This window comes from Augochlora pura, chromosome 6 (assembly GCF_028453695.1).
Source record: "Augochlora pura isolate Apur16 chromosome 6, APUR_v2.2.1, whole genome shotgun sequence".
NCBI lineage: Eukaryota > Metazoa > Arthropoda > Insecta > Hymenoptera > Halictidae > Augochlora > Augochlora pura.
Genome location: NC_135777.1, coordinates 661983 through 689081, shown reverse-complemented (window position 1 = coordinate 689081; position 27099 = coordinate 661983). Strand labels below are relative to the sequence as shown.

The 27099-nt window shown below is 45.9% G+C and overlaps 1 protein-coding gene across 3 annotated transcripts in view; it reads right to left on the bottom strand.

Annotated features, from left to right (window-relative positions):
* Positions 1 to 26869, bottom strand: part of Bru3 (CUGBP Elav-like family member bruno 3) — a 327799-nt gene extending 300930 nt beyond the window's left edge. For all 3 annotated transcript variants that reach the window (XM_078184459.1, XM_078184454.1, XM_078184463.1), the window contains exon 1: positions 26113 to 26869. The gene's annotated coding sequence lies outside the window, so the exon portion shown is untranslated. The remainder of the gene's footprint in view (positions 1 to 26112) is intronic.
* Positions 26870 to 27099: the final 230 nt, after the last annotated feature.

The following is a 27099-nucleotide window of genomic DNA, read 5'->3' as shown; positions in this document are numbered from 1 at the left end:
GAAGCCATCTTACGGACAGATTCCCGAAGATTGGATTGCCCGGAGATGCCCAAAATTGATGGGGAACGTTTAGCCGGCTTCTTCCGTTTTAAGCCTTCCTTGGCGATCTTTTTTGGTGATCGTTCATCGCTCGCTCGTGTTCTCGGCAACAGTATTTCTAGACTACGCAACAACGAATTAACGTTGCTAATTTCACGCGATAATACAAAACAAATATGAATTCTAGCAGGACTGGAATTACCCTGTTAAATAGTCTTTATTTTAACTGTTTAAGCCACATTAATTACTATAATGGGATTTACAATTCATCTCATTATAAAGTCGATGCAAAGAAATTGTTGGTTCTACCCTACATAACATATACTCCATAACACGTTGACGAATTCTTAATTCCTAGAAAAGTCAAAATGTTAATAGTCTTCGTCGACTTTGATCCCAACTTCTCGCGACCTCATAATTAACGTTCAAAGTTATACGAACCGCTAAAAAACAAAGAAGATCACGATACGACTTAGCAATCATAGAATTAATAACGAGAACGACGAAGAACGAAAGTTTCCTAATTTTTCGTTAATTAGAATCAGATTGCCGGGACGAGCAGCTAAAACTTTTCCGAATGCATGAGACCCGAGTGAGTAATTGAGAGTTTCCTTTTTCTTTCGTCGCGCATCCTTCTCTCCCTCTCCCTCTCTCTCTCTCCCTGCCGTTCCCAGTCATTCTCATTGTGTATGGAAATTGAACGGGAAGGGAGAACTGCCGAGCAGTTGCGTAGCTTTTTCTAACAACGTAATTGTTAATTTAGAAACAATTCCGGCTACCCAAGTTGCCTGTTTGTTCAGAAGTAGAGACAGAGGGTAGGGAGGACGAGTCCAAAGGCAAGACTTAGAGAGAGAGAGAGAGGGGGGAGAGTTGGGGGCGAAAGTAGAGCTGATGAGGAGACGAAATCTCGGGCGCAAAGGTGACAAAGACTTTGCCATTATTTCGAGAACGATACTCAATTTAAGTTAACAGTGCAGGGGGGAGGGAGGGAGGGAGGGAGGGAGGGCTTGGGAGACAGTCCTCTTACGTACCTAAGTAATCTCATTTCGAATTAATGTGCAGTGCGAGCGCCCCGGCGACGCAGCAACCGTCTCCGTTAGATTCCTCTGCACGCTTCTTTGTATACCAAAATTGCAGTCCCGCCTAACAATGGCGGCAGCGCCACGGGTATACCCTATATACATATACACGTATACCACCGCGCAATATACGTCGTCTTTTATTCACTTTGGAACGAGACAAACGATCTTTTACTGTGCGAACTTTATTCCCAGTTTTACCGGTTCCCTATAAACATCAAACAATGATACCTTTAAACTAATATTTGTCTCATTGACGTCACTGTTCGAGGGCAAATAGACGACTCTTGATCACCTGTTAGTGGTTAGTTACCTGTTCTTAGCGAAAAGAAGAGAACGTCAGAATGTGCATCATAATGCTCATTTAACAACACAATAACTCATCTTTAAATAATCAAAGCCAGTTATATACTAGAATTTCATTCAGTCAAATGCAGCGCCATTCATGTTCGCCAATTAAACGTAAAGTATAAAAAGTGAGAACCTGGTCTTTTGTGCCGACGGGAATATGATCGTCACGGCGATCGAGAGATAATACGGAGGAATAAATGGCAGACTCCGGTGTCGAAGTCTTTCTTATTTGTCACTTATCGGAAGTACGGTCCTTTAATTTATTGGAAAGCAAAAGCAAGTCATGGAGGAGGTGGAGGTGGAGGTGGAGGAGGAGGAGGAGAAGTGGCGAAATAAGGGAACGGACGGAAAACGAGGGAACGATCGTACACTCGACAAGGACGACGGAGAGAACTCGAGTAGCGAAAGGCTACAAACACTTTCGTGCGTGGCTTCTCTTGGGAAAAAGCTCCCGGCTACGACTCATTCCCTCGGTTCGTAAAGAGACTAAGGGAACACAAGAGGCCGCGGAGACGGGTAGAGAACCGAGGAACGTATAAAATGAAGACCGGCTCTGAAATGATAAAACTGAGGATATTTCTAGCTTACTCCCGGTATAAAGGGAGGTCTTCCCCGAGATGGAATGTGTCCGCCTCGACGGCGGCCCCGGGGTCAGATCGAATCTCTTTCATACGCGGCCAATATCGCCAAAATATGGTCAGTTTTAAGAATGATCGCGTTTCGAGCACGTAACCCCCGCTTTCCCAGTGATTTCACTTTTTCGTCGCCGCTACGTATTCCTGCCATTCGAAAACATTTCGGGCGGGTCTCGATCGTAGCCGATTTTATTTTTAATCGTAGCCGACAGCCAGCTGCAATAAAGGTTCCACGCGTCGGCTTTTCGTTTCCGCGAGCCGACGGAAGCCTACCCGAGTTATTTCCAATAAAAATATCTTCCTCGGCAGCTATTCCTCTTAAGATGTCGTTTCGCATTCATGAAATCAATTTAGGCGCACGCTATGCCCGGAGACACTCGGAAGCCCACGCGGCGCGATGAAGATGAAAAGCTGCGAACGAGTCGGCGAATTTACGCGAGCCGAGGACACGCGGGGCAGCTCGAGTTTAACGGCGCCGTGGGAAAGGTAATAGGCGGACCGAAAATTCGACAGTTTTTCAGGGCATAAACTTCTTTTATATACGTCATACGTACGTTAAAGTTGAGCGTTGATTCGGTGCTCGCGTATTATGCGCGCCGTCTATATTTATACGGGAAGCCGCAGAAGCGGCTGAGAAAGGTGATACCGAACGGCGCGGCGGATAATTAATCAGCGGAACGCCAAAGTACTCGCGGAAAAAGGAAACGAGAAAAATCCAAATTAAAAATGTTTAATTTCGAATTTTCACGGCTTCGGAAGCACTGCTTTTCAACGAAACACGAGAAGAATGCAATTCGTCGGACGTCGTCGTGTTTGTTAAGGTTTACGTGACTCGTTTGGTCAAGCAATACAGCGCTTCATAAATATTCGGCACTTGAAAATGTTAAAGATGACAAGAAAATGCAAGATCTAAAAAGAATACTATAGTAAGTGCAAATTTAGTTTGATGTAGTTTCATAAAAATTCGAAAAGAAATTACAAATATAAATTACTGTGTACAGTGTCGCCTTCTTACATTCAACAATTGTTTCAATACATTTACCGCGACACTGCAAACCGAGAAATTGCAGGTAGCCGCCAACGTATGTTAAAACAGGCTGAAATCGATCGGATCGGTTAATGGCATTTCGCGTTCCGGATGAGATCCTTCGATCGCTTCTTTTTTGTTTGATTAAAACGTGTTCGCGCAATTAGCGGGGTTCTCGGCAAGTGTTTTTCGAGGCTATCGAGCCGATGGTTAATTGCACCGTCATAAAACACAATTATTACGCTCATCTTTCATATCGTTTAGTAGCACGTTTCCCGTTCGAATCGCGGCCGTGCCCGGTGGCCATTCAACCGTATAACTTTCTCTTCGCGCGCTGATAGACCGCGATCAAACACTGCCTTCCATTAACGTTATTACGCGGGGATATTTATCTGTCCGCCCCGCCACCCCCTCGAACCCCTCCCCCTCCCCCGTTGCACGGTTTAGCGGGTATTCCGGTTTAAAAATCGCGAAATTCGCGGATACGTGTGCGCGCGCGTGTGTGTGTGTGTTGCTTTGACGACGCGTATATCTATTTAGAGTAAACGCTATCTGGATGGGGGAGGGGGGAGAGAACGCGTGCGTTAAAAGGAAAACCAAATAAAAGCAATAGGAGGCCGCCCGGGGAGACCCGAGAGACGAGGAGAGCTTTAAAAAGCAATGATAGCGCGGGACGCGCGACGGAAGTTTTTACCGGACATGGCTCAAATAGGCAAAGAGAGAGGAGACAGTTTGGTTTTTCTCCACGACCCCCCTCCCTCCCCCTTGACGGCTCAGCATCCGTAGACACAGCGCGCACAGGTTGGATCTTCTTTACGAGTATTACGGTCGGCGCTATGGGCGTCACTAGAGCAGACTCATCTTCCCGCTCTCGTCGCCCCCCTTCGGGCTATTTTCTTTCAATCCAGGAATTGTATCCTACCCGCGCGCAATGGGACAACCCTATCGCATTACTTTGCCCGCGCCGCGCTCGCTTAACTCGTCACTCGTTTACGAATTTTATACGATCGATTGCTGGGCGTGTCCCGGTAGATCATGCGGACAGTTTCGTCTGCCAAACTGTAAAACTGGAATAAATGACTTCGATTTTTTTTGTCAGGTCTGCAAGTGGGAATATAGTTTACTGTACAATGATCAATTTTTAAAGTTTGCCGTTGCTTGGAAAAAGAACAAAAATCTCACGTAAAAGTTGCGTTTTCTCAGGAATTTTTATGAAAGACGGATACTTGGTTGACATTTAAAAAAGTTATATCGTTTCGAAAGATGTCCTTAAACTGTTTGCTCTCGCTGCAAGGTATAGAATAAAAATGTTCCGCATTCGTTAAAGAGACGCGCGCGAGAACTTCTAAACGCAGCTAAAAATCAACGCGGCATCGAAGGCGGCAAATAGAGTAGAAACAGCGGGAGAAAATAGCGGGCGAGGAGAGAAGGTCGAAGGCGAGACAGAAATGGAAAAGGGGGCATGGGGGTCTGGGGAGGAAAACGACGGGAAGGTGCGTTCATTCCCCACAGTCCAATTTTAAGGGAGCTTTAAAACCCCCGTTTATAACCAGCCGGGTGGCGTTCGAAGGTGGCGGTGGCAACCACCGCTAGAAATGTGCAAGTCAAACAGCTTGACTCAGCGGTTTATCTATACGGGTATAGCGCCGGGGACAGTGTACCCGGGCCGCAAGTACTTCATGCGCCTTTATGACTTCGCGTTTCGCGAATGGATCACGCCTATTTCACTTTACCGCGCGCGCGCGCGCGCGCCCGCGCCCGGAACTTATCGTCGTGTTCGGCACTTGGTCAATAGCGGCCGTACTCCCAAGCGCCGGATATAAAGTAAACCTACGAAATAATTACTCGGGATCTTAAAGATAGCCGCGGTTTACTGCTCGCACGGTGTAAACACGCTCCGCGATCCACCTCTGTTTACCTCGATAACGCTTTTAATTAGATTCTAGTGTCCTCTCGTTTTAAACCTTACCACCACCCTCACCACCCTCCCCGCCGCGCGCCCGCGCGCGTAGTAACTCTCCGGAAATTACCGGTCGAGCCCGACTCGTAACAACTTTATTGCGCGAACACTTTTCTCTCGAATCCCTGCCTCTCGCGATTGTGCGGATACAAATTATTGCGGCGTTTACTGCGTCTTGGGAACTGCCCCGGAGAACGTTTCTCACACGACACCCGGTGATTAAATCATGTTTTATGCACTTCGGTAAATTCCGCGAAATTTTCCACGAATATAATTGTACGAATTCGTCTACCGCGAAAGTACCGCCTCGATTTTGGTGTTAGATAATAAAAATAAATAATCGATTCCTTTCAATCTAAAACATTAATCTTTTGATATGTAATTCAAAACTAAAGTTTATTTTAAGAAAACTAATGTTAATTATAATTTCTTAATTGCGAAGGGTGGAGAGCATGTTTGAAACACAGGTTATTTATTTAAATAATATATGATTACGAACCCGTGAATCGATCATTAATCAATTGAATATAATACAGATTAAAAATCATACTTAAAAACCGTCGCTTCTAAAGCTTTTACAGAATAACAGTTGCAGCATAGATGCGTTGAAAAATGTCCAAAAACCCGACGAGACATTTTCCAAGAGGTCACGCGCAGGCGTTTCGTAAAAGTAGTTCCAGGAAAATGCGTTCAAAGTTTCCGGTGGGATTATTCTTAATACCTTGTCCACTGAAATCTCGAGCGTCCGCGCCGCCGTTCGGTCGAACTCTTTCAGCGACGCGAGTTCCACGGAATATCGAGAGAAACCCTTTGCGAGGGTATACTTTGAAAGAGTCAAGATAGCCGGGCAAACACAAACACGGTAAACAGTAAAACTCATCGCTCGAATCCGCGCGGGCTGTTAAACCGAACCCTCGACGACCCTCTCGAAACCTTTTTCAATTCGCGAAAAAAAAAAGAAGAAGAAGGAGCGGAGGAATCGGTAAAGAGGAAATTGACAAAGTAATATTGCGGTATAGTGTGCGTCGAAATACAATCATAACATGAGAATAAAAGCGGGCGGCGCGATTCCTTTTGCTCGTTCGAAATCGGTTGGGGGTAAAACTATAACTTCCTTCTGTTGTGCGCGCGGTTTCTCGGTGCCCGTGCCAGGCGTCTTTTAGAACCGCTTTATCGAGCTCGCTTTCCCTTCTCCTCTTTTCTCTGCCCTTCGCTTCCCTTCACCCTTCTCCCTTCCCTTCTCTTCCCTTCTCTTCTCGAATAGAAGAAGGCATTTTAAAGGCAACCGCTTTGAAAGCTCCTATGCGAAGCAGCTCCTTGAGAACCCGGCTACACACCGCGGCGGCCTAATCTGACTTGGGGGGCGGGGGTGTAAGATCGTAAATCCTCCCACGCCAATTGCGATTGCGGGGAAGCTTGCCGGAACACAGGTGTGAGTATTGCCTCAATGAATCTTTCGCGATAGGATTTTCCTGTAAAACGGGATAATCTCGGGCTAAGAACAAAATCTATCGCTGCTGTTGGATCTTTTTTTCTGACCCCGCTGCGCTTCCCGTCTTCCCAGCGGTGTGTCGATACGATGCAACCACGCTGCCGTTTCTAATTATCAAATTCTATAGATATTCCAAATTATTCGACGTACTTTTTGACCAATCTTGAAAATTCATTTTTATCATAATATATTCGAAAAGATTGAGTTTGACTAGGTGTAGATGGAATTTCCCGAAACCACGTCAGACGTAGAAATCGAACTGCAAAACTGGTCTCCATCCTAGAGCAGTCGGTTAAAAATTTCAGTAAAATTAGGCAACGAAACATTCGGAACAATTGGAAGCGAGCAGCTCGAGCCAAAAGCCAATTGTGTATCCGTTGGAAGCCGGGTCGATGGAAAAGCCGTGAGAACGGATAAATTTAGCGTAGGATTTAATGACTCGGAGTTTAATTAACCGCTGAAAGTCTGGTGATCGATTTCTCCCCCGAGCTCCTCTTTTTTTTTTCCAACATTTTCTCGCCGCTCGCCCCGCCGCGGCGCTGCGCCGTTCACATTCCCCCCCGTTCATATCCCGATGGAGAATCGAAATCCCCCCGTTTTCCGTGCCGCCACCTCGGAGAGCAGCGAAATTCTTTCGGTCGCCGGGAGTCATTGGGGAAGTAAGAAGGTCCACCGGGCTCTGTGTTCGCAGTAACCGTCAAAAGTGCTGGCCGCGCGTCGAATGTTGACTCGATCGGTACGGTGCCAGAAGGAGACCGTCGCCGATTTGCCGGGCGGCAATGGCAGCACGGCACGTCGAGGACGGGTCGAACAGCGGAGGGGACGGAGGGGGCAGGGGACGCGAGGGGTGCAGATGCGGCGGAGTGGTAACTCTTATGGAAACTTCAACAACGTTGAAACTTTTCGATACTCTCCGCGATCCCGCGCGCGCTCTCGCCTCCCCCTTTCCCGGTTCCTACGGGCAGAATCCAGCCCGAGACTCCTCGCGACCGATTTCTATCATGAGAAATGGGACCTTAACGAGATGGAAAGAGAAAGCTGGCAGGGGGGAGGAGGAGGAGGGGCGGAGAGGTGGCGGGGGTTTCCGAGTGAGTAAAAACGCGATCATAGCCCCGACGAATCGAAGTTTTCGGTAACTCGCCGGATGTTACGAGAGAAGGCGGTTCTCGTGCGTCAAAGATTTTCTCCGGGGACTTGGTTGGCGCGCGCTCGTTACTTCCGCCGGGCAAAAACGACCCTTAACGAGATCGCTTGTTGAACGCGCGCGTCTCTAATGCCGCTCTGCCCCCGCTGCATTATATTTCACTTTCAGCGGGCAACCCCCGTCGAGATTCTTTCCAGGCTCATTTAGAAGTAGACCGGTGCTCGACTGCCCCGGGAAAAACCGATGGCCTGTCTCTAGCGAATGAAAATATCAATGGTGTTTACTGTTTGGCAACGCGGCTTGTCGACGCGCTGCCCTGAATAGACTGCCGAGTTTCATGCACTTATGGCGGCTGGCGTATGTTCGACAGTTATGCTACCGACGTTAGTTAATATCCTACGGATTTTTCAGCAAAATAGGAATTATTCTATTAAACAATTGTTCAATATAATATTTTTCTAAAATTGAAATGTTTTAAGAAATTGTGAAATTAAAAATATCAAAATGATTCTGATATATTAATAATATTGTGACAGGATTTTTCAACTCTCTAAATGTTTGTTCTAGACAATAACTCGATTTTCATGAGATTCCTATTGTAACACATGTTCGAATAAAGTTAAACTATAAATAAAATTAGAGTCTAATAATTTTAACTGTGCAAATAAAATAATCTTGCAAAACCTGTATCATCGACATAGTCACAGCGTATTATCTTTGCGAGTCCGTTCCGCGGTAAAACACGGCGCTATAAATTTCTCCGCGGTGATTATCAGGCAACCAGTGTTATGAAACTATTTGTCACAATTTGCAAGTGTAACTCCCCGCCGAAGCGAAAGAGTTCGAAAGAAGTTGGCTGGGGGGTGGGGGGGATCCTAAGCCGGCAAAAGCAAGGCGGAGAGTTTCCTAAGGGAGACATTTTAATTACCGACGGTTCCGTTCGTCGGCAGTATATATTCGACGATACACCTGCTCCTGACACTCGCGTCTTTGCCGGCACGGCTACGATCTCGCACCATTTGTCTTTTGAGTTTATATATAAAGCCGATCGACCAACCCCTTTCCGTCCTACGACTGGCTCCGTTTACCGGCTCAAAGGCTAGCTGAGTATCGCCCCCAAATCGGAAACTACGGGCGACAGAGATTGACTGGACTTCAATAAAGCTTCTTCGGAAGTACCCCGGGAGAGAGAGAAGATGGCTGCGGAAAGTGACGAGACTGAGCTATGCCGGCACCGTTAAACCGGTCACCGGCTTCATCCTTTATGGCGCACTCCATCCGGCCGCCGCTAATAAAATTTCACAACTTTGATCTCGACAACTCGGACTGTTGTGAAATTACACGGAACTTTTTGGGATATTGGACCGATTAATTTTCGAGAAAATGAGTGTACCAAAATTTGTTTAGAGTGTGGTTGAAATGATAAGAAAATTGGAAACTGATCTTTTCAATCTCCATATCTGGTGAATGGATTTTGTTAATATTTTTGCAAAATATTTCAATTTTGTTTAATACGAGCAGGCGACACTAAACTCTCGTCCTAATAATTTGTTTATACCGATTCGTCTCGCGACAACGTCGGAACTATTTTTTAAGATGCTCGATCTCGTGTTTCGATAAATTGTGAAAATAGGCAAACAAGTGAAAGAAATATTAAATTTAATAATGATAAGTATTATTAAATTTGTACGACCGAAAGTCGACGTTGAATATTCGATCGATTCGGAACGAAGCCGTGGTAAAAAATAGCTGCTTTGCAGCTTATTTAATCAAAGTCGCATTCAGCCGGACACAGTCATCAATTGCATATTAATCTCATCGAGGCACTGCTCGATTACATTACGGTATATAACTCCTATCGGAACGGCACAATACGCGTAAGTATTATAATATCGGGTCGGAAAATGATTTCCGTTCGGCGCGTTCATTTATTGACATTTCCATATTAATAATTACGCGGCCGGCGAACAATAGCGCGTCGCGTCGCGTTGATTAAGCCGAATCTCGTTCTAATAAAGGCTGGCATTTGTACAAATTAATAGGCCCCGGTGGGAAGCTTTACGGTCGGGGAAGGACCACCATGCGTCTTCTCTATGGTTGTCGACCGTACGGCCGGATTCGGGGGCGACTGTCTGCAATAATCAAGACTAACAGCTACGGCTGATCCTTCAAGCTTCTTCGTCAGCATCGTAGCGCGCGCCACTCTGACCACTTTATATCTCAATTTATATCACAATAACGTCACTTTCCGGCGACAGAAATATATCATCTGTTAGTGTTCGCGCGCGCCGGGCTCCGTGCTCCGTGCTCCGTGCTCTCGTCTCGATATTCCTCGTTCGCGGAAGAAACACGCGCCTCGGCTGCCTCAATGAATTCTACTTCATGATGCGTATCGGAATGTCCAACGCGAGGCCGCATTAGCCGCGGAACGAAGTATTTTGCCGAACACGACGCCCTTGGGAGGAATGCGAATCGTTCGAACAACTACTGCCGTACAGAGAGAGCCTTGTTTAGAGCCGTATAAAACAGTCCGGCTATTAGCTAGGGAAATATAAACAAGATATACGCTGTTACCGGTCCTGAGTGGAAAACGAACAATTTTCCCTTTTCGGAGTCGCCAAGGCGATCTTTTTCTAGAGAAACACTTCCAATGCCACGAATTCTTTTCGGTTTTAAATTTTCTCAACCCTAGCAGTACCAAATGATACCGATTTCTTCTTCAACGGTTATTGATAATGATATTTATAATTTATATAATTTCTATTTAAATTCTCGTAATAAAAATAAATGAATCAAGTTTTGTTAAAATTTTCTATAATACAAAGAAGATTCTTGAATTTTCGTTTCACCAAATAAATTGCTGAAAATATTAAGACGGTATTGCTTTTTTCTCTAATGCAGTTCTAGATTTTGTTAACATCGCCGAAGGTTCCAGCGTCGATCCATTACTTCTTACAATAATCTGGCGCTCCGTATCCGGGGGAGGGAAAACCAGAGGGACCCCCCCGACTTAAAATTTCCTACTTCGCGCGGGCAGTTATAAACGAAAGGCTTTATGCACAAAGTCCCGAAGTACTATTAAATTAAACGGTACTTAAGAACTTCCTGCATAAAACCTTGTAACTGCCCACCTCAATTAATAGACACGCGTTTGAAATCGTTCTGTTAAGCCGTCCCCCTCTCCCCCCTTACCCCTTCGCGGACGTAAAACACAGTTATACCTTCAGTTTTTGCTGTCGTTTGAATTATAAGCCTGTATCGATTATGGCCGCAAATAGACTTGACTTTGCGACGCTCTCTTCCTACCTGATTTACCATTATACTAAATTTAATGAATAAACCGTGTCGCTACATTTTCCGACTCACTTTTTTGTAACGAAACTGTACAAGTTCCGAAAACTTTAAGGATACCGGCAGTATAAACTTTTCGAGATTGAAACATTTTAAAGTTCCTTTCTTTACGAACCAATTTCTTCTTTTTTTTCCCCTTTAGCAAAGTAACGACAGTGACGTAATTATGAAAATATAGTGTTCGAGAGAAATTCAGTAACATCGTCGTAAACGACATACTTTGGCCGTATCGAGCGTAAACGGTGAAACGACTTTGAGTGTGGACGCTATAATAATTTAATTTCATTTTTTAATTCTGTTATGAAATTGTTAGAAAATGTTATCGGCATTGACGTTATGCAATTTCGTGCAGAAAATTAAGAACGAAGAGTCGACTAAATAGAAACCTGACTCAGTTAAAAAATTGTACAATTTTACCTCGATTAAAAAAGTAGACAATACAGAAAACATCTAAATGAATATTCTACGAACGAATTACCAATAATTGCTGTCGCAGAGAATATCGTTGCAGCTGGTATATCGGCGCGGCAGAGAGAAAGCGCAACGGAAAGTAGCCCAGTGTTAATCATTGTCATGGTTGTTTGAAGAAAAAATTTAATTTTCGTTTGTCAACTTCGCCGAATGTTTTGATCGGAACAGATGGTGGTCGATGATAGTGAGCGCCGCTGATTAAAAGCGGCGTATTTTCGCGTCTATTCACGAATCACCGTGCCCGTTAATGGGATTGGAAACAGTGAGTGACGCCGAGCGGGAGTGTGAGAGATCGGTTCGGTCGTTCGCGTCTGGTTCCTCTCCCGGTTTTCCGCGCCGGCCTTCACGCCGACGCGACACGACGCGTCGCGCGTCGGTAAGCGACCGTTCCCTCCCTCCCGACACCCCCCCTGTACATTTTCAATTTTGCGCAACGGGGTTTTAAATACCGCGAACGGGCTTTTGAAAACCCGCCTTTTGTCGCTTGCCCGAGCGACGACAACTTATTCCAGCAAAAAACTCGCTGTCTCGGAAATCAACCGAAAGACCGTCGAACGAGGTCCGAACTCGAATTTCTCCCGACCGGGAGGAGAGAGAGTGAGAGAGAGAATCAACGTTGGCCTAGAGAGACCGGTCCGAGGGGAGAGCCCCCTGATAATATATAGATCAGAAATCAGCAAATGGAACGAAACGTTGCTCGAGGATCTTCGGCCGAATAAATTACAGCGTTGAACGGCTCGATAAGGAAGCGATTTCCTGGATAGAGAATGAGAATCGGTCTCCGTAGACTACTCGATCTCAATTTCCCGATCGATAACCAGTGGCCCCGTGTAAAGTACGATTTTCTGAACTTTGAACGAAGCCGGCTTCGAAACGTCCCCTTGTCTAGCTTGGCTTTACAGCCGGCGATCGGTCAACGAGAATTAACTCGGAACATTTATATTCTTGACACGCAATGTTTATTTGTTCCCTACACCGTGTGCGTTCTCCTTTATACGTCTCTCTCTCTCTCTCTCTCTCTCTCTCTCTCTCTCTCTGTGTGTACGTGTGTTTGCGTACGTGTGTTTGTGTTTGGCCGGGTTCGTGTGCAGCCCTTTACCGGCGGGCATTAAGCTGTTCGGATTAGGCTGCCCTACGAGGAGAAACTTGCTCCGCAAGATTAACCTATTCCGGAGCTTTATAGAAACTCCGCGCTACCTGGATTACCGCAGCCACCGAAATCTCGCTTGCCAGTACACCCGCTGCCCGCTACGGATACGTAGAATCCCAAACAGATGTTTCCATTTACGCCCTTCTTTGTTACAAGCGATCAGATCTGAACCACCCCCTCTCTCTCTCTCTCTCTCTCTCTTGAATAGCGCCGTATCGGAGCAATCGACTTCGATAAATTAGTTCCGTGCACCAGCGTTGTGCCAACATTTTTTTTCTCGTGTATCCAGCACCGAAACTGACTCGTCCTTAATTCGGAAAAATTACGCGGTTCCTTTTGTTAATGTTTCAGGTTGTTTCGAAATGTGATCGCATTTAAAATTGCCTATAAAAATTCCATAAAATGTGAGTTGAACACAGATTTATTTCTCTTTTTATTATTGTTGATGTGTTGTTATCGCTTTTTATTTCACTGCAAAATTCACGATTCTAAACGTATTCAATTTATTTAATTTCGCTGATTTTTAAAGCGAGAAATATTCGCGACACGGAAAAATTCAATCAACATGTATTAAACGAGTCTACAATCTCGAACAACTTTCCGCCACCTTTCGGTTAGTTTCGCTCTCTCTCTCCCGAAAAAGTTTGCAAATTTCCGAACGAAAAATTCCGCCGCATTGAAGGCGAACGGGGAAACTTTCCGGGCCATCGTAATAATATAACGAATTCATCGAACATTTTTGGAACTTTGAACGGTGTTTGCTCGCAGCTGGGCGTACCTTCTCTCGAGCCGAGACAAGCTGGATCCTCTTTCGGCCAAACACTTCTGACAATTTCTTGTCGCTTTCGATAACGTTGATTCGATCGTTGACTGAGATTCGGCGAATCGGGGGGAGGGGAGAACACCCGCGAAAACAATGTCGCGAAGGAAAGATCAAGGGCCGACGACGGTTGTCGATCCCAGGAGCACCGTCATCCATCAGCGCGACGACTCGAAAAATGCTGTTGGATCAAAGGAGGATCAATTACTTCCGCTTTGCTTCCGATAGAGATTTGTACTCGATGTAACTTGTTCATATATTCGCGATGCGGCGCCGTCACGTTCCATAGACGTCAAAGCATTCATCGGAGGGAGGGGGGGAGGGTTTCCCGAAATTTCATTGAATTTCCGCAGTCCTGGAACGAATAGTTTGAATGCGGGAAATGCTTGCGCGGAGCGCATATTGTTTTTGGCACATTATTCGGAAAGCAGAAATGGGAAACCGAGCATTTGTTACTTGCGGCCGAACGTAACATTTGCGAAACCCCTGTAATTTCGGCTGTACGCACCGCCGTCTGGCTATGTATATTAGCGCGGAGGGTGGAAAGGGGTCAACGCGCAGAAACGCATATTACGCTGCTACTACACGGTTAATATATTAGCGCATTCCTTCGCGAGCAATATGGTTCTTTTGTGTCCTCCGTGTGATAAAGTTGGACGCGCGCGCGCGCGCGCGCGACTGTCCCGTCTAAATATCGCCCGTTGCGCGAATAGAACCTGTATTTTACAGCCGGACGTTCGACGAATGGAAATTCGATGGCTCGTTGCCTTCCGTACTTCAAAAATATGGCGACCGATAATAGTGTTCGCGCGCGTTTTAAAAGGCAATAACTTTTTCAACGGTCGACTAAATTACACGAACAGTTTTTTATAAACGATAGAAGAACCGAAACATACTCCTCTCTAATTTTGCTATCACCTGGAATAATGTAAGAATAGAAAAATAATCTGAAGCTGTAACGAAAATTTAAGAAACGTTTAAATCCGCGTAATCAGCGCGCGTAACGAGAAGCGTGAAACTCGCGAGCAAAATCGTGTCGGGACCCGTGAAGCTTGACAGCGGAAAACTTGATTTGTAAATTGATATTTGCATCCGTATCGTATTGTACCGAACCTAAGAGATATTATGGAGATTCTTACGAACTAATGCCCGAATCTACATGATCCTCAAGGGTGCATAAACGAGGGATTGTTCCGCATCTCGCAACGCACTCTCGAGTGCCATTGTGTGCAAGCAGAACGAGGCTACGTCTAGAACTTCTACGCCAGCGAACCGCAGCTGCTAAACCAGAGTTGGTTGCGGCATCGAAAATATCGCTGGGTGGATCATTTTTCGAATCGGTTAATTCTCGAATAACCGTTAAATATTATTTGTCCAATGGAAAAGGAACCTTTTTCGGATACAAAGAATTCCAGAATATAAGGGAAAATAATATGCCACGAACTGTCAAAGTGACGTTGCTTATGCGTTGTCAGATGAAACCGGTTCGACCGCCGCGATCCAAAAGTTCTATCCTCGAATAACTTCGATCTGAAATAAGTTTTCTACGGGGACGGATCAATTTTGGAAACTTTCCGAAGAATAATGTAGAACAAGCGATAGAAAGAATGCGATAGAATGAGAGAATCGACAGTTCCCCCGCGCAGTTCAAGAATATGAAACTAAAATATCGTACCCACGCGCGCCTGCTAACTCTTGCTACAGTCTATCGAAGAATATTTCGGCGTTCCGAGTTTTACAGAGGAAAGCTATCAAAAGTCATTAGTAGATTTTTATGCGTAATAAACGTTGTCTGCGCGAATTGCAAGATATTGAAGTTACGTAGACGTTTATTTCTTTTTTTTTATCATTATAATGAGTGCAACGCAACAATATATTCAAATTCTTTAATTAATCATTTTGCTGTTTTCTGTTCGATTAATTAATTTTTGTGATAAACGCTTGAAATACGAAATTTCACGAAATTTCACGTCGAACGATTGAAGAAATTTCGTTCGCTTATTTCCGTCGATATTCGAAAATGAACAATTTCGTCACCGAAACAGACGCACTTTCCGAAATTACTTGATTAAAAAAATTCTAGCATTTAAGCGATTCATCAAACGCAGGTTTTGCGCGCACTAGAAGCCTGGCCGATTAATGAAACGTCATTCACTGTTTGCGAACAAAGCTTCCGCGATATTACATTTTTGACACTAATCGAAAAATTGTTGAGAAATATGGAGTCCGCTATTTCTGCAGAAATATATTCCGAAATTATACGCGAGCAATTCATCGAAAAATGCTGGTACACGCAACGGATATAAAATTGTTTAAAACGAATCGGTCGAATGGTATTAATAAAACGACTGCGTGTATTCGTTCGACTTTAAAATCGAAACTGTGATTTCGGACCGGGCAGCAATATGAATTTTTGTCTTCATTAGTCGAACCATGAATATGTGCATTGTATGTAACGTTGCGTTTACGACGGTGTAAAGCGTGGCGGATGTTTTAATCGACACAGTTATTTATAATTATCGTTTAAATTGCTATGGAAACCATCTTAATATTAAGAGTAATATTAGTATGACTGCGCTTTGAAAGAAATATTTTTATACGAGTAAACTGAAGCTTTCGATTGGAATTCTTCAAAAAGTTGAACAAATAGCTCAAAATTTCTTTTAAGATCCCCCAATGCACGGGTTAAAAAAATCGGAATTTTCGGGTTATCGAACTTCCATTGTCGGCTGTATTTTTGTCGGAAATTTCCGCCGTTCAAGTGTCAATTTCAATGCAACAGAGTCACAGCGAAACAATATTTGTCCGAAAGTGCATTTCAATGTAACCAGCACGAGATGTGCTAAGACTATTCCGAGACACCGAAATGAAACGAACGAATAAAATGAATTTTATATTTTAATAATATCGGTATGTTGAAAATAATGTAACAGCTATTGATTTTAACCGAGAACGGATAAAATCCATAGCGTATCTATCGCTTTTCATTTCGGAAACGTTCAAACAGCGGACAACAGAGATTTCGTCCAGAAATTTTGCAGGCTTTTGTTTTCCTCTAGCGGCAGCTAGCCTCGCGGGGGTGGGTAGGGCAGCTTAAAGATAACCTCGAGCATACAGGAACGCCAAATGGAAGTAAGGTCGGTTTAGGAACGATAATTGGCGCGAAGGCGAACGCGTCCCCCCCGTCCCCTTTTCCCCGTCGCGCCACCGACAGAATTTCGTAGACCAGGGACGAAATTTGATTTGCAAATTCGGTTGAATCCCCTTTCGCCTCCTCGATTCCTAGTCGTCCCTTCTTTCACGGTGGTAACCGTCCGCGGCGCGGCGTGGCGCGGCGCAGGATATACGCACGCCCCGGTGATGTTGTCCTGCCAGGACGCCCTCCGGGCCCCGTGGGAGAGGCGAGAGGAGGCCGAGAAAAGACGCGTCGCATGAATTTTAATTTCACTTCGCCTCGTCGCCGAGCGCGCGCGCGCGCGCCCGCGATGCACTTGGGACAACGTAACGAGCAGCTAAAGTTTTTTGAGGAAAAATTAAAAGTTTCGCCCCGCGTTCATCGTCCCTACCCCTGCTTCAACACTCCCCCCTACCCATCTCACCACCTCCCCCTCCCCCTCTCCCCCCGCTTCTTTGCCCGCCTTTCCTTCGTGGCTGACAAGCTACACTCGTGGGCCAGAAACGTACTTCGTCGGACCGTGTCGGGCGTCGTGGCCGTGTCTCGCGCGCGCCGTAACGTCTAGTAAACTAATTAAGCCGGCGAGTTGTTGAGACCGAGCAACTTCTGATGGAACCTGATTTATTTTCCGACTGTTTCAATGTATTCGTTGTCCGATCCGCGGACGGCACCCTTCGGTTACGCCGCCGCGGTTGCGAACGACACTGATTCCGTTAATGGCCCAGGTAGAATCCTCTGCCTCTGTTAAACTTCAAGAAACTCCCCTGTAATGGTTTCCAATGGATCTTGGTAATGTTCCATTACCCGCGTACGGTGGACGATGCCGAATGTGCCGCGCTGGTTTACGAAAATCTAGACTGGATAGAAAGTATTTTATTTATTTATTTATTTATTTATTTATTGTGTTCACTGAAATTGACGATACGACGTAGCAGCAATGGTTGTTCTCCGGAATAATTAGATCGCAATGCCGCAGAAGGCAGGAATAAATAGACAGTATTAACCACATCAATATTATTATTACATTATATTATATTATATAATAAATACTATTAGCCTCGTCAAAAATTATATTATTATTAAATTATATCATTTTATATTATACGATATATTTAGCATATATTCGTTGAAAAAGTTTACTGCAAAATTTGCCTTTTATCCCTCGATTCCAACAGATTTCTCTTACAAGCAACGACGGTACGAATACTTATGCGACTGCACCGTGTACAGGGTTGAACGTCGGCGTAGCCACTAATTCGAAAAGGTAGAGCAGCGAACGATCCCAGCAAATTACACAGCACGTTTAAAGAAGAGAAAGCTTGTTCTCGTTAACAAAGAAGGAATTGCTATCCGGCCGGCATCGGGAACGCTTGACCACACGCAGAAGTTGTAACTCGAGAAAGCTTTTGATGTGCGGCGGAGTCGACGCGATCCAGGCCCCGGCATCCAACACGGAAGAAGACGGAAGCTAGCGCGCGTGCGCGCCACGCCGGGAGATGGGCGGATTTGCAAGCCAGATTGAAAATTTTGAAATTTAAATCTTCCCGGAGACTTGAGCTTAAAAAGTCCGGAGCCTCTCCCCTCCGCGCCCCCTCCGCCCCCTCCGGCCCCGAACGAACAAATGTATGTATATCAATACAAGAAAAGCCTTGCTAATTGTCGAGCGATTTCGCCCTAGGCCCAGACAATTCCGCGAGATCAAGCGATCTTTTTGAAAGGGCGCGACTTGTTTCGTATTCCCTTGTAGCGTGTGCCGTTGGACCGGGGCCGTTGTCGGGAGTTTAACGCGTCCTCTGGTATGCCAAGTTCTCTTGAATTTACGTTAATTATTTTGAATATGATATCTCGAACTATATTAGATTAACTTGCTTGTAGTAATATCGAAGTTTCAAAAGCTATATAAAAAGCTCTACATTGTACACGTATGCTACACGGTCTCGACAGATTTCATTGGAAGAGAAACGACTTCGAAATGAAATTATTCAGGAAAAGTAACCAACTTCCCTCCCCGAGCACGTCGAATAAAAATTTCGCAGCAACGAAACGAGTTATCGCAACATTTTGCCGTCAATCGGATGCGAGATATTTTAATCGTCGATCGGAGGAAGTAAGTGAATTTGTCTAGAAACGCTGGAACGAATCTGCTGGATGTATTTCCGCCGCGAAAGATTTTCTGTTACACGGGAATTCCACTTTGGCTCGCCCCGACGATACTCCGTCGATCTCGCTAACTTGTCGTCGACGAGCCGCGCGGCATTTTCTCTTGATTCGTCATTTGCCCCTCCCCTCCCCCAAACTCCGTACATATCTTTCCCTGTGTAACTCGGCCTGGGTTGCGAGGCAACTCGTTACTTTACTTTGTTCTTTGAATTGGATAGTTTGCCATTAGCAATCATAACAACGTCCTTTGGTCCATACCTCGAGAACCGACGGAGACGACGACGACGACGGAGAAGAGAGAGAGAGAGAGAGAGAGAGAGAGAGGGTGACGAGGCAAAAGGAGTCGGGGGCGCGAGTTTGTTTATTCAAGATTCCGCGTTACCCTCTTCGCGCTACTGACGGAGGTTAGCCTTGTTTTCCGTCCACGTAGTCCGCGTTAATTTCCATTTTTATTGCAAAGTCAATTGCGTCCCCTCTCTCCGTGGTCCCGACGTTCTCTCCGCTTAACCCGTCTATTCTGTATTAACCTCGCATGTATTTCCAATTTGCTGTCACCTACCGTCACGGATATCGTAACCGGCGCCATCGGTCGTTCGACACTTTCGCGAGAACCGAATGATCCACTTACCTGAAACATAAAGAAATGATTTCGTTAGAAAAGCATAGTCGGTGAAGTAAGGTACACTTTTTATAATTATTAAGTCTAGTATCTCCTACTTTCTATAGTCCAGAGGCTTTGTGCTAACAATATCCTATTTATAAATTTTTAACATCTGTTTTTGTATTGATAGGTACTTAAATGAATAATCTTAAAGTGTGGTATAAATAAATACAGCTCGAACGAAAGAAATAATATTTATACCACTTTCTTTTCGAAAACAGACTTTAAACCTCTTTTTGTATAATTTAAACCTCATTTCGAATATTAAATTGTAGACGCGGTAAAACGTAAGGATACACGGGATAGAAGCGACCAACGTTATGGTTATGCTATAATAGCACTGCAAACCATAATGCTTCATTACTGCAACACATCTTGCCTAAGCAAAACATCCCCGGCATATAACTGGGCGTAATTTCAATCAAAACACCCGTGTAAACAGAGGTAACATAATAAACACTGTTAGTATATCACAGTAACGTTGAATAGAATGCAATTTGTGCTGCATATATTATAATACGGAGTTGCAGCAGTGATTTGCTGAATAAACAAGAAATTAGAAAAATAGAGAAAACGCAAAGGAAGTCTGATGGGATTTGCTCTGTATAACGCAATTTAACGCGGTTAGATGATCAAATAATTAAATAGTATAGATTATAAATTCAGAATCGTATGGTTGTTGCATAATTTCGCGTAACAGCCACGAATTAATGAGATCTGTACAGTGTCTAAGCGTTTCTGCGTGCCGACGGCTTGATGCACCTACGCGTAACCGGTTACATTAAATGCTAAAATGGAGCAAACAAAACATGGAGTCACTGTTGAATCACTATATCTTCATTGTACACGATCTTAACTTAATTGTAACATTTTTTCGAAAACCGTTTCGATCACGTATTTTTTAATCGTATTTCACGATTCAACGAATCACGTTTCCATAATTTTCAGCAATCGGCAAAGTACACTTTAGTTACAACGAACGACACATGTTACTGCCATTGGTAAATAGATTAATTTCATAATTCGTAGATAAACAGGAAGCATCCAACGATGACTAATGTCCAAAGAGATGTCTTTCTACTGAGAAAGCATCTACGTGTTAATTTCACTCAACCTGTTATTATAATTTGCGGAATGTCCCTTTAGGATAAATTGTAAAACATTGAGGAGTTATTAGAGAAGTTGCTCTACACTTAGATGGTAGAGCGACACACGAAAATGTATGTTTAATATTCTAAAATAAGAGAAAACGTTCACGATCGCAAAAAAACAGTTCACTTTCGCATAACAGTGGCACCCGAACGAACTTTGAACCGGAATCACGATACCGTCGAGACGGCGCAGCGACGTTTAACGTTTCTTTAACGGTCCATCGTTCGGGCAAGCAGGTGTGAAGAAGATACGCCGCGAAATAATTCTAAAACCCAGCCCGGATCCCCGGGAAACACTTGTAAGGACTTGACGACCGATAAATTTTTGAGATGCCCGCCCTCCGTCGTCCTTCGGACGGCGAAAGGCGAAAGAGTAGGCCGTAAAAAGAGGGAAGTGAGAAATATCAATGCACACTGCGGCGACGGCGGCGTCGCGCGCGCACTGCTCAGAAACTGATACGGCCATCGTCGGCGACAATCGACGCGTGAGGAACGATATTAGCAATAAAGGCGTAAATAAGTTCGAAGCACACCCTTTTCCCGCTACTTTTACGTCGACCGCGAGTATCGGGGCCGAAATCATTCATAAAAGATATGCCCGTATAACTGTTCGGATTCAAATGCCCTACTAACGCCAGCGAATCAATTTAACGGCGGCGAATACTTCGCGGAGTATAAAGACGCTGGGGGGAAAAAGAATGCTTTCAGAATTTTTAGCGCGCGACGTAAAAATAGCGAGCGAAACTAACTGGATCGAAAGCGGTCGTGAACTTCGAAAGCTAAGGACAATATTGATTTGTAAAGTTCGAAGAAGCACTTGCACCGTTTTCAAGTCGAATGTCCAAGAAATTCTTCGGACGGCGAGAGAAAGGCTTTGAAAATCTCAGGGTTTTTAATAAATAAAAAGTGAAATCATGCGGCCTTCTTTTTTAGATTTATCAACTTTCTGCGTAGATTGTTCTTTTATAAAAAGATTATTGCAGAAATTAAGGAGAGAATTGTAACTATTCGATAACTATATTAAATTCTGTCGCGTAAAATAGTCTCGCGAAAGAGCCAAACGCCGAATCGAAGATTTATTTTCTACGCAGTTATTTTCTATGTTTGCTCGCAGTTTGCTCGCAAGTTTGATCATGAATAGGTCTCGTTCGGAATATTGGGCGGCGGAACACCGACGTGCACGGTTTGCAATATTTTCGAGAGAGGTTCAGAACATTATGGGGGGGGAGGGCGGCCGAATACGGAATTCAATTGATTGGGGACATTCAGCGACAAACGCGAGATACCGTCCTTTTGATTCAGCTAGACAGAAGGTGAGGTATTCGTATTGGACATATTGAGTACTACACAGTATGAAACCGGAACCCTCCACCATGGAGCACCTACAGAGGCAGAACCATAACGGGGTATAATTCAGTACAGTTCTGGTATGTCTCTGTATAGTACGGCACTCCATTCTCCCGGCAATGTTACGTGCAACGCTCTCCCTGTGTCCTACTGCAATGTCCTGCTATAATGCATTAAACCTGAGTAGAACACTATTTATATGCCCTATATGGGGGGCAAAGGTATATAAAGTACCTGACCTCCGTCGGTTCGTGTGCTCGAGTTCCATGCGCGACAGAGTCTCGAATCGCGTTAAAGGACTGGGGCCGCCATTGCTTTCGCAGCGTGGAAATCAGAGAAGCTTGTTAGTTTGAAAAGCGAGCGAGCGAGCGAGCTAGCTAGCGGTTCGGAAGAATTTCTCGATCGGCGCGCGTGAAGATTTTCGTTTTCGATATGAAATTTTATTCGCACGATTCGCCCTGTCCGAGAGCGCATCGAGACCGACGAGCGACTTTTCACAATGAAACGTCTCCGGTGACCAGCGGGCCGCGCTTCATAAATCATCGGGAGCAACGTAGCCGCCGCCGCCGCCGCCGCCGCCGCGTACGACGAGACGGGAAACGAATTTCCGCCTATATCAGCACACGGGATTTCCTGGCCGACGAAAACCCGCGGGCGGTATATTTGTTTGAAGAAACAAGCCCCGGCGCCGCACGACGATTTATCACCTATTAACTGACAAACGAACTGTCGCTGCTCCGCCGAGAGGAATGTCCACGTAATTCGCGGAACAGCGCTACACTGTCTCCGCAGATGACATCTCAGATTATGTCCGAGGCAAGGGAAAAGGGATGGTCGGAGTTTCTGGGCGGGCGGACCGACCCCTCGCGCGCGCTCTCGCTTCACGCTCCGCGTTCCCCGTTCCCCGTTCCCCGTGCTTCCGCCTCCAGGAAGCAGGGGAGCGAGCTTCATTTATCTTGTTAGGGATCGCATTGCATCCCCGACAAATGCAACATCGCCGGGCAGAACGCATCGCTGAATAAACTTTCGAAGTAACGCCGGGTGCCCCGTCGAATAAACGCCCGAGGCTCGCGTCGCCTCGCGTCGCGTCGCGTCGCTGTAAGCAGCTTTTTGCGCGACCGATGAAAACCCCAGAGTCAACCGTGAAAATACAGAGACCAAGACCAACGCCGCCGCTCCCCCGCGGCGCGATGAAAAGCGTGCGACATCCGTCGCTCTGCTCGGTTTCCGGGAACAAATGGGAATTGCATTATTTAAGAAAAACGGATATCGCGCAGACACTTCGAGCCGCGAGAGCTCGGCTTCCTATTGAGCGACGCATTCCGGGAGATCGGCGAAAAATCGAGGAAGACGATCCGACGCGGAAGACGACGCGTTTCGAGCATCGGGCCCTGCTCTGCCTCGCCGGTTTACGCTTCGAGGCCGCTTTAAACGGCGGAGCTGTTTCCGCGGTGCGCGTCGAAGCCGACACAGGCTCGCCGCCTCGACGTGCCCGCGACGCATCTATGTATGCATAAATACATATGCATTACGCCTATCCTGTCCTTTCAATGTAAATCTTTGCTTTCACCCATGTCAATCGGGGATACGAGACGGAAATTACAAAACGCCGGTGCACGCAGCATGCCAGTCGATGGGTATTTCCACGTCGGGGAAAAATACGTTACAAATCCAACTTTAACCTCCTCGGGATTCCGGTCACGTAGCCCTCGTCCAAAGATATATATCGTATATCGCCCGGCACGTCGGCCCTTCTTCACATACTCCACTTTCGAACCTCATTCCAGCCACTTCGGGGCCCGCCTCCTCGAGCTAATGTCACACGCGTACTGAAAAGTTATACGTCCAAGCCCGGCCAGAGGCCAAATAGATTTTACTTATCCGGCGATTTTAATGCCGAACCACAATGCATACGAAACTACCGCGCGAAACACGGTTTTCCTCAAAAAAATCATTACGTTCGACAAATTTTCGAAATTTTATTTATTGCACAATTTTCTAACGCAACAACACATACACTAACTTGCTCTTCGATCGTTTTCAAAAATCGTATATTGCGGAGCAGAGTATCCTATGTCTGACCAATGGTTGACCATTTCCACTAGCCAGCGAGGAATTTTATACTTCAGGAACGATGCACTTGGTAATAATTGTTCGATCAATTTTGCGAAGAGAATATGTCGAAATTCTAAGGAAACATATACACTGTTAACTTGTATTATCGACTGAAAAATATATTTCGGTTTATATGCATCGGTGTTTCATGAAATGATTTTTAATGGGAAATTATACGAGGAGCCAGATAAAATCAAATGACTTTCTAAATCTGGTCGAATTGTCATAATTGGTCCGCGTAGAACTGTGTTAACACGCGAAACTTAAATATGGATGACACTAATTTTTTACCAACCTTGAAAATTCACTATTATAATAAATATTGACTTCCTAATTGCGCTTTAATTAATTAAATTGACGTAGATGTATATGGATTTTAGTGGTCGATTGTCGGCGCTCAATGTGTTAATATAGAAGCCGTTTCAACGCGTCATTTTTCAGGATACCCCGTTTCTGATATGGTCGGCGACGCATCGCGCGAGTCTAGAAAATGAATAACTATGTTTACGTGGGCGCAGAACGCGTAAAACGCATTTAAATGTGGAACAGGTGCGCGCGGTTTTGGGAATGGTCCGGTCTCAAGGAACAACAAATATCATATGCACATATTTAGCGGCTGCATATTATTTCAAAACAGCGGGGCTCCTGTATCGTAGACCATATTGTTGTTCCACTGTTACTTACGAATTCCGCATCTACTAAATTTTATTTTTACTGTATCAATTTCTCTAGCGGTTCCCGTATGCGCCGGTGAAATATCTTGCGGCGCGGCGTTTCTAGCCGTGATTTCCGTATTCTAATAAACGGGCAATGTATAGTCGACTGACACCATGCTATAACCTGAGAATTTCTCTGAACAAAATCATTAAACTTCGGTGTACTTGAAAAGAAAAGAACAGGAACGAAAATTACCAGACAAAACCCTCTACACTTTAACGTAAGTTTCGATATCCCACTCTGCACTGGACACTGGCTTTTACGCACTTATATATACTCTAGAGTATAGTGTATGCTATAGAAAACCGCGGAAACGCTTAAATGCAACAATTTCCAGGTGGCAAATGTCTAAGCGACAGATTTCTTTCACGAAATCTAGAATTAAGAATTGATTGCTTCGTAACTCGATGAAGGGGCTCGTTGAAACGATTAAAACGCCGCAACCTAAATCTACTTTGCAAATTTAAAGAGCTTTTGCGCTCGCCGGAGCGAGCAACATGGGTGGCTCGTTTATAATTCATACTAAACAATTCACGAGCGGCACGGAAACGTTCCGACCGCGAGAAGAGCAGCACTTGTCGAGGCGATCGGAAGAGAGAACCTGGATTACGGAATGTTACGAAACACGGCGAATTTTTCTCGCGACGTTGTTAAACGAACGGCGCCCGTCGATTTCCGACGCGAATAGAAAAGCTGTTTGGAAATCTTCGCCGAGATTTTCTTAATCGTGCCGAGATTTGTGTAACGTCGCGCGGGGGACATTCGATAGATCGATAGGCACTGGATAGAGCAGCAGCCCCTCGCGGTTCCACCTGCTCGCAGTTTCGCAGGAATATCCGAGTATCCTTAAACTCCCGATTACCGGCTTTCGAGTTTTGTTCCCGGAGGCGGCAACAGGTTACTGGCACGCGCCGCTTGCCGACTCGTCGAATCGACCACGGGGACGGTCGCGTGTGCGTGTCTGCTCGATTCTCGCGTGTTCCGTCTCTCTTTCTCCCGTTCTCTCTCTCTCTCTCTCTCTCTCTCTTTCGCGCTCTCTCTCTCTCTCTTTCTCTCTCTCCCTTTCTCACCGCCTGGCTCGCTCCAGCTCATTCATTCAATCCTTCGCACGATCGGTTTCCTCCGGGCCGCGAACTTCCTCGAGTGATTCCGATCCGTGAGACTAGCATTAGGGGGCTGTTCTGTCGGCGGCGAGCCACAGGGCAAATCGGGAGACGCGCGAACGCGCGAACGCGGTACGGTAAACGTGAAGTATCAATTCTCTAACCTATGATCCATATGCGTGGCTGACCAATGGGTGTCCTACGCCGCCGCACGCACACGTGCCACACGAGGTGTACAAGGACGTCGAGAAGGTAACCACGAGGACGAGGACGACGACGACGACGACGACGACGATCACCACACAAGGCCGGCGACGTGCGTCGCTCTGCGAACTTCCTCCGCTGCGCGTCACTGGTGTATGTATGATGTGTGTTTGTGTGGGTGCTGTGTAAAGCGCGGTGCGTTGCGTACATGCGTGTCGACCGCCTCCTCCGCGCCCTCCGGCCCCAGCGTTCTTTTACTTCCTTCTCCTCCTGGATAACATGCGACCGGACACGACGACGGCCAACCGTTTCCTTTAGGTCTCACTCCCGGTTACAGTCGATTGCGCAAAACGTCAAACGTGTTTCTTTCTATATTCTCTCTCTCTCTCTCTCTCTCTCTGTTTTCGATCTCTCTGTCGACGACGAATTCGTCCCACTGCCGATAGAGAGAGAGCACACCGCCACGAAGGGGGGTAAACAAGAGGAAACCTGCGGGGAATAGAGAGAGAGTGTGTGTGCGGTGGTAGAGTAGGCAAGCCGCGCACGGGAATCACAGGCGCGCACAAGTATGCTACTTTGCGGACCACCTCTCGCGTGGATAGAATAGGGACGGCTGGATGGTATTAGGTTCTCGTTTTCACAGGCGGCGTTTTCGGGCGAGACACGATTTCGAATTAAAACACACGCAGCGCGCGGCGTGGCGTGGCGTGGCGTGGCGGCGAGTCGGATAGCTGACTGGCGGAGAGCCGACGACTCTCGTTCGGTCTCTCGGTTCTCGGTCGTGGCCGTGGGGATCGCTGCTGGCTGGTAACGCGCACGGGTGGATGCCCGCCGGAAGGCTAAAGGGGGCGAGGAGGTAGAAACCGAGGGAGTTGCTTGCTCGAAATCGGTGGTAGGGTAGCGGCGGTGGCGGCGGCGGCGGCGGCAGCAGCGACAGCGGCAGCGGT